Genomic DNA, 8,895 nt, shown 5'->3' with positions numbered 1-8,895 from the left:
GAGCACAAACAAGACTCCAGGTCAGGCCTGTGACGATGCAGACCCAGACAGGAGGGGGCCAACTAGAGGGCCCCTGAATGCAGGGGTATGGCCTGGGGCCTGGGCCTTACTGCCCTCTCTCCTCCACCAGCGTGATAGTAAGGAATCACTAGAAACCCCTAGAAGCCCAGCAAGATTGTCTGGGCCACACACACACACACACACCCAGTTTGGGGTGTGCGGCTAAATGGAGAAGAGAAAGGAGATTACTGATGTACTGGGTGAGGAGTAGGGCCAGCCTGGTGCTAGGGGTGGGTGTATGGATGGGAACGTGATGGGGAACTTCTCAGCCTCACCAACTTGAAGGAGATGGGGGAGGCAGGAGAAACACAGTGGGGGTAGAAAAATATACAATTGATAATACCTTACATATACAAGATGTTTCACATTTTTTAAAATTCTGTGTGTGTGTGATCCCAGTTTGTTAATTCTGCTCCTTTTATGTTTATATTTAAAAAAAAAAATCATCTGTGAATGAATGTGACAAATCCTTGTAACACAGCTAATTACTCTCTCTCTCTCTGTGCATCTCTGTGCCTCTGGGACTGTCTCTGTTTCTCTGTCTCTGTTTCTCTCAGGGCTCTGGAATTGTGAGCAATACCCAGCAGGAGAGTGAGTGTCTGGAGTGTGTGGTTTGTGGGAGTTGAGCCATTGTAGGTTTCCTTGGACACATGACCATTCTTGTCCAGAAAGACACCTCTAATGGCCCTTTCTTCTCTTCACCCTTTACTTTCTTCATTCACAATGCTAAATGACATTTTTTGGAGATTCACCTAAACTGTGAAGATGGTGAGGTCATGTCATCACTATGACAATGAGATCACTTTAATGTTTATCCAAACCCACCATAGTGCTATCAGTGACTCAGGACAACTATTGAGTATCTTTCCCAGGTGAAGTTCAGCCTGGAGGATGGAAGTGTTTTGTGTGAGAAAACATAAAATAGAGAAAGGGAAGATTCCAACCGTCCTACGTGTTAATCAAACATGGCTCTGCAAGAGGTGATGTTAGAAAAGAAATTGGATGTCTCCTGAGATGATCACATTCTCTTGTTACAAAAAGTTAAAGATAAGTCTCAGGAGTGCCTATTAACTTCAGTGTGGTGAACCACATCTTCATCTCCATAAGCTGCTTTGAATGTTCTACAGAGAAGGCAGGAGAATGGAAAATCGTGTACACACATCTGAGGCACTGATTGGAAACTTCCATTACTAGCTGCTCACAAGTTATTCTTTGATGACACAATCTTATTATCATAACGGGTGAAATCTAACCCTTCAGGGCCAATTAATAAATGCTTTATTCAGGTATTTGCATGCTTAGAACTATTGAGGAATGTCCTTGCACAGCCACATCTTCTTGTCTGTTCTCAAATACGTAATTAGTGGCCTTGCTCCACAATAAAACACATTGTGTTTTCAATAAAATGAATAAAAGCTTTTTAAAAAAGTATCTTGCGTGTCACTACACTTGAAATTGTCTTTCAACACCCTTCAACACAAAATGGTGAAAATTTATTGTAAACAAATCTGTTATAGTCCCAGGTGCCTCAGTGGTAAAGAATTTGTCTCCTGTATCCAATGCAGGAGACACAGGAGATGCAGGAGTTCGATCCTTGGGTTGAGAAGATCCCCTGGAGGAGAAAATGGAAACCCACTTAAGTATTCTTGCTTGGAAAACTCCATAGACAGAGGAGACTGGCAGACTACAATCCATGGGGTCACAAAGAGTCGGTCATGTGCTCGCTTCAGGCAGCACATATACTAAAATTGGAACGATACAGAGAAGATTAGCATGGCCCCTGCGCAAGGATGACACACAAATTCGTGAAGCATTCCATATTTTTAGAAAGCCCAGAGATAAATCCACGAACCTATGGACACCTTATCTTTGACAAAGGAGGCAAGGATATACAATGGAAAAAAGACAACCTCTTTAACAAGTGGTGCTGGGAAAACTGGTCAACCACCTGTAAAAGAATGAAACTAGAACACTTTCTAACACCATACACAAAAATAAACTCAAAATGGATTAAAGATCTAAATGTAAGACCAGAAACTATAAAACGCCTAGAGGAGAACATGGGCAAAACACTCTCTGACATAAATCACAGCAGGATCCTCTATGACCCACATCCCAGAATTTTAGAAACAAAAGCAAAAATAAACAAATGGGACCTAATGAAACTTAAAAGCTTTTGCACAACAAAGGAAACTATAAGCAAGGTGAAAAGAAAGCCCTCAGATTGGGAGAAAATAATAGCAAATGAAGAAACAGACAAAGGATTAATCTCAAAAATATACAAGCAACTCCTCCAGCTCAACTCCAGAAAAATAAATGACCCAATCAAAAATGGGCCAAAGAACTAAACAGACATTTCTCCAAGAAAGACATACAGATGGCAAAAAAACACATGAAAAGATGTTCAACATCACTCATTATCAGAGAAATGCAAATCAAAACCACAATGAGGTACCATTACACGCCAGTCAGGATGGCTGCTATCCAAAAGTCTACAAGCAATAAATGCTGGAGAGGGTGTGGAGAAAAGGGAACCCTCTTACACTGTTGGTGGGAATGCAAATTAGTACAGCCACTATGGAAAACAGTGTGGAGATTTCTTAAAAAGCTGGAAATAGAACTGCCATATGACCCAGCAATCCCACTTCTGGGCATACACACCAAGGAAACCAGATCTGAAAGAGACACATGCACCCCAATGTTCATCACAGCACTGTTTATAATAGCCAGGACATGGAAGCAACCTAGATGCCCATCAGCAGACGAATGGATGAGGAAGCTGTGGTACATATACACCATGGAATATTACTCAGCCATTAAAAAGAATTCATTTGAATCAGTTCTAATGAGATGGATGAAACTGGAGCCCATTGAACAGAGTGAGGTAAGCCAGAAAGATAAAGACCAATACAGTATACTAACACATATATATGGAATTCAGAAAGATGGTAAGGATAACCCTATATGCAAAACAGAAAAAGAGACACAGATGTACAGAACAGACTTTTGGACTCTGTAGGAGAAGGCGAGGGTGGGATGTTTTGAGAGAACAGCGTCGAAACATGTATATTATCTAGGGTGAAACAGGTCACCAGCCCAGGCTGGATGCATGAGACAAGTGCTCGGGCCTGGTGCACTGGGAAGACCCAGAGGGATCAGGTGGAGAGGGAGGTGGGAGGGGGGACCGGGATGGGGAATACATGTAAATCCATGGCTAATTCATTTCAGTGTATGACAAAAACCACTGCAATGTTGTTAAGTAATTAGCCTCCAACTAATAAAAATAAATGGAAAAAAAAAAAGAGTCGGTCATGACTGATTGACTGAGCAAGCATGCATGCACTGTAGTAACAATTAGAGAGGAGTCAGCTCTGGAGGTTGTCTGACAACTAATTCATCCAGAGACTTTAAGAATATATTTATATTGTGTGTTACATGCAAAAGGTTATGTTCTATTATATCAGACTTCCAGGAGAACCTCAGATACACAGATGACACCACCCTAATGGCAGAAAGCAAAGAGGAACTAAAGAATCTCTTGATGAAGGTGAAAGAAGAGAGTAAAAAGCTGGTTGAAAACTCAGCATTCAAAAAACGAAGATTAAGGCATCCGGTCCCATCACTTCATGGCAAATAGAAGGGAAAAAAATGGAAACAGTGACAGACTTTATTTTCTTGGGCTCCAAAATCACTGCAGACGGTGACTGCAGCCATGAAATTAAAAAATGCTTGCTCCTTGGAAGAAAAGCTACAACAAACTTAGATAGTGTATTAAAAAGCAGAGACGTTACTTTGCCAACAAAGGTCCGTATAGTCAGAGCTATGGTTTTTCCAGTAGTCATGTATGGATGTGAGATTTGGACCATAAAGAAGGCTGAGCACCGAAGAATTGATGCTTTTGAACTGTGGTGTTGGAGAAGACTCTTAAGACTCCCTTGGATAGCAAGGAGATCAAATAAGTCAATCCTAAAGGAAATCAACACTTCTTTGGAAGGACTGATACTGAGGCTAAAGCGCCGATATTTTGGCCACCTTTTCACTGGAAAAGACTCTGATGTTGGAAAAGATTGAGGGCAGGAGGAGAAGCGGGGCAACAGAGGATGAGTTGATTGGATAGAGTCATCGACTCAACAGACATGAATTTGAGCAAACTCTGGGAGATAGTGAAGGACAGGGAAGCCTGGTGTGCTGTAGTCCATGGGGTCCCAAAGAGTCGGACATGACTGAGTGAGCGACAGCAACAACTCTACTTCAAGAATTTCAAGAGTTTTCTCAATGCTACTTTGGATAAAATTTTGCAATTCTTTTTCTTAAAAAACAGCTTTTTCGAAATTCATTTAAGTGTTCAATGATGTTTAGTACATTTTGCTATTCATTTTCAAAGTGATTATCCTTGGTAAAAGTATACATTGAGTTTTCCTAACCACATGAATCATTTCCAGTTCGAATGTTTTGGTTGTCCTGTATCTGGGTTACTCTTTTGTACAGAACTCTGAATTCTTGCTAACTAGAAGACTGAAAGCCCTGGGATTCCCTGATGACAGCTTTTAACAAATATTTGGTTGCCTCTGCATTATAATCAGAATACCAAGAAATCTGCCTGGCTAATCCTATTTAACATCACAAAAGACTCCAAGGGCAGGCCATGATGTGTTAAACATTTACAGTTTGCATATAAATCTGTCTTCTGCAATTTTATTTTAAAATGGTCTATTCCACTGTCAAAATGCATGTTTCATCATCATTAAATAAATTTTCCTTTGCTTTTTGGAAGGTGTACAACCTATCCATCATTGAGAAAGATTGCCCCAATACAGCATATAAAAGTGCTGTAAATTTTGCACCTTATGAACATCTGTGCCTTGGTGTACTTAAACAGCTTGCAGTGCATATTAAAAGCCAGCTGATCTAATTTAGCACTACAGTGATCCACTTTGAAAATAGATAGAACTGTTAGGTTTTCAATTAACATATATTTAATCAAAAGGTAAATGAAGGAAGACTAGGAAAGAAACAATTACTTGAGAGTTTTAATTGAAATCCATGTATATGGTAAGTGTAAGATACTTAGCAGTTATACAAGGCATGTTCCTGAAGAAACAAACTCTGTGCTGAGAGATGAGAGCAGCAAACATGGAACAATGAAGGCTACATAAGGGAATACATATATTGGGGATAAGTTGGATAGAAAGACCTAAAGGTCAAAGCAGCTTAGAGAAGAGAGATCAAAATAGACCATAAATAATAAGGAAATTTTTATACAGAAAACAAGACATGTGCTGGACCTAAGAGATGGTTAATATCCTCAACAGAAAGTTTTCAAATATGGGAACACTTTGATACATACAGTCATAAATCTGATGGAGTGGCATAATCTGTATCTCAGTTGAGTTCAGTCTCTCAATCATGTCCAACTCTTTGCGACCCTATGAACTGCAGCATGCAAGGCCTCCCTGTCCATCACCAACTCCCGGAGCCAACATAAGCTCATGTCCATTGCCTTGGTGAAGCCATCCAACCATCTTGTCCTCTGTCATCCCCTTCTCCTCCTGTCCTCAATCTTTCCCAGCATCGGGGTCTTTTCCAATGAGTCAGCTCTTTGCATGAGGTGGCCAAAGTACTGGAGTTTCAGCTTCAACATCAGTCCTTCCAATGAACACCCAGGACTGATCTTCTTTAGGATGGACTGGTTGGATCTCCTTGCAGTCCAAGGGACTCTCAAGAGTCTTCTCCAACACCACAGTTCAAAAGCATCAAATCTTTGGCGCTCAGCTTTCTTTATAGTCCATCTCTCACATCCATACATGACTACTGGAAAAACCATAGCCTTGACTAGACGGACCTTTTTTGGCAAAGTAATGTCTCTGCTTTTAAATATGCTATCTACGTTGGTCATAACTTTCCTTCCGAGGAGTAAATGTCTTTTAATTTCATGGCTGCAGTCACCATCTGCAGTGATTTTGGAGCCCAAAAAAGTAAAGTCTGACACTGCTTCCACTGTTTCCCCATCTATTTGCCGTGAAGTGATGGGACCAGATGCCAAGATCTTAGTTTTCTGAATGTTGAGCTTTAAGCCAACTTTTTCACTCTCCTCTTTCACTTTCATCAAGAGTCTCTTTAGTTCCTCTTCACTTTCTGCCATAAGGGTGGTGTCATCTGCATATCTGAGGTTATTGATATTTCTCCCAGCAATCTTGATTCCAGCTTATGCTTCATCCAGCCCAGCGTTCCTCGTGATGTATCTGCATATAAGTTAAATAAGCAGGGTGACAATATACAATCTTGACGTATTCCTTTTCCTATTTGGAACCAGTCTGTTGTTCCATGTTCAGTTCTAACTGCTACCTTCTGACCTGCATACAGGTTTCTCAAGAGGCAGGTCAGGTGGTCTGGTATTTCCATCTCTGTCAGAATTTTCCATTGTTTATTGCAATCCACACAGTCAAAGGCTTTGGCATAGTCAATAAAGCAGATGTTCTGGAACTCTCTTGGATTTTTGATGATCCAGCGGGTGTTGGAAATTTGATCTCTGGTTCCTCTGCCTTTTCTAAAACCAGCTTGAACATCTGGAAGTTCACTGTTCATGTATTGCTGAAGCCTGGCTTGGAGAATTTTGACATTACTTTGCTAGCATGTGAGATGAATGCAATTGTGTGGTAGTTTGAGAATTTTTTGGCATTGCCTTTGAAAACTGAAGGCCTTGAAAACTGACCTTTCCCAGTCCTGTGGCCACTGCTGCTCCTTTCGAATTTGCTGGCATATTGAGTGCAGCACTTTCACAGCATCATCTTGTAGGATTTGAAATAGCTCAACTGGAATTCCATCACCTCCACTAGCTTTGTTCATAGTGATACTTCCTAAGGCCCACTTGACTTCACATTCCAGGATGTCTGGCTCTAGGTGAGTGATCACACCATCGTGATTATCTGGGTCATGAAGATCTTTTTTGTACAGTTCTTCTATGTTTTCTTGCCACATCTTCTTAATATCTTCTGCTTCTGTCAAGTCCATACGATTTCTGTCCTTTATTGAGCCCATCTTTGCATGAAATGTGCCCTTGGTGTCTCTAATTTTCTTGAAGAGATCTCTAGTCTCTTCCATTCTATTGTTTTCTTTATTTCTTCACATTGATCACTGAGAAAGGCTTTCTTATCTCACCTTGCTATTCTTTGGAACTCTGTGTTCAAATGGGTATATCTTTCCTTTTCTCCTTTGCTTTTTGCTTCTCTTCTTTTCCCAGCTATTTGTAAGGCCTCCTCAGACAGCCATTTTGCTTTTTTGCATTTCTTTTTCATGGGGATGGTCTCGATCCCTGTCTCGTGTACAGAGTCCCAAACCTCTGTCCATAGTTCATCAGGCACTCTGTCTATCAGATCTAGTCCCTTAAATCTATTTCTCACTTCCACTGTACAATCATAAGGGATTTGATTTAGGTCATACCTGAATGGTCTAGAGGTTTTCCCCACTTTCTTCAATTTAGGTCTAAATTTGGCAATAAGGACTTCTTGATCTGAGACACAGTCAGCTCCCAGTCTTGTTTTTGCTGACTGTATGGAGCTTCTCCATCTGTGGCTGCAAAGAATACAATCAATCTGATTTTGGTGTTGGCCATCTGGTGATGTCCATGTGTAGAGTCTTCTTTTGTGTTGTTGGAAGAGGGTGTTTGCTATGACCAGTGCGTTCTCTTGGCAGAACTCTATTAGCCGTTGCCCTGCTTCATTCCGTATTCCAAGGCCAAATTTGCCTGTTACTCCAGGTGTTTCTTGACTTCCTACTTTTGCATTCCAGTCCCCTATAATGAAAAGGACATCTTTTTGGGGTGTTAGTTCTAGAAGGTCTTGTAGGTCTTCATAAAACTGTTCAACTTCAGCTTCTTCAGCATTACTGGTTGGGGCATAGACTTGGATTACTGTGAAATTGAATGGCTTGCCTTGGAAATGAACAGAGACCATTCTGTCATTCTTGAGATTGCATCCAACTACTGCATTTTGGACTCTTTTGTTGACTATGATGGCTTCCTGCCCACAGTAGTAGCTATAATGGTCACCTGAGTTAAATTCACCCATTCCAGTCCATTTTAGTTTGCTGATTCCTACAATGTCGACATTCACTCTTGCCATCTCCTGTTTGACTACTTCCAATTTCCTTGATTCATAGACCTAACATTTCAGGTTCCTATGCAACATTGCTCTTTACAGCATGGGACTTTACTTCCATCACCAGTCACATCCACAGCTGGGTGTTGTTTTTGCTTTGGCTCCATCCCATCATTCTTTCTGAGGTTATTTCTCTACTGATCTCCACTAGCATATTGGGCACCTACCGACCTGGGGAGTTCATCTTTCAGTATCCTATCATTTTGCCTTTTCATACTGTTCATGGGGTTCTCAAGGCAAGAAGACTGAAGTGGTTTGCCATTCCCTTCTCCAGTGGACCACATTCTGTCAGACCTCTCCACCATGACCCGTCCGTCTTGGGTGGCCCCATACGGCATGGACTAGTTTCATTGAGTTAGACAAGGCTGTGGTCCATGTGATCAGATTTGCTGGCTAGTTTTCCATGATTGTGGTTTCAATCTGTCTGCCCTCTGATGCTCTCTCTCAGCACTTACCATCTTACTTGGGTTTCTCTTACCTTGGACGTGGGGTCTCTCTTCACGGCTGCTCCAGCAAAGTGCAGCCGCAGCTCCTGACCTTGAACGTGGGTTATCTCCTCTCTGCCACTCTCAGCTCCTGCACTGCCCAACCGCCCCTAGCCGCTCCTGCCCCCCGCAGCCACCGCTCTTTATATCCACCTAAATTGTCATGTATGGATGTGAGAGTTGGACTGTGAAGA

General features: G+C 41.6%; 1 non-coding gene across 1 annotated transcript; it reads left to right on the top strand.

Annotated features, from left to right (window-relative positions):
- Positions 1-1,777: 1,777 nt before the first annotated feature.
- On the top strand, positions 1,778-1,885 carry LOC139032503 (U6 spliceosomal RNA). The gene has a single exon (XR_011485045.1). It is a non-coding gene; the product is annotated as a U6 spliceosomal RNA (small nuclear RNA).
- Positions 1,886-8,895: the final 7,010 nt, after the last annotated feature.

This window comes from Odocoileus virginianus, chromosome 31 (genome assembly GCF_023699985.2).
Source record: "Odocoileus virginianus isolate 20LAN1187 ecotype Illinois chromosome 31, Ovbor_1.2, whole genome shotgun sequence".
Classification (NCBI taxonomy): Eukaryota; Metazoa; Chordata; class Mammalia; order Artiodactyla; family Cervidae; genus Odocoileus; species Odocoileus virginianus.
The sequence above is the reverse complement of the archived record's forward strand: the minus strand, read 5'-3'. Positions and strand labels throughout refer to the sequence as shown.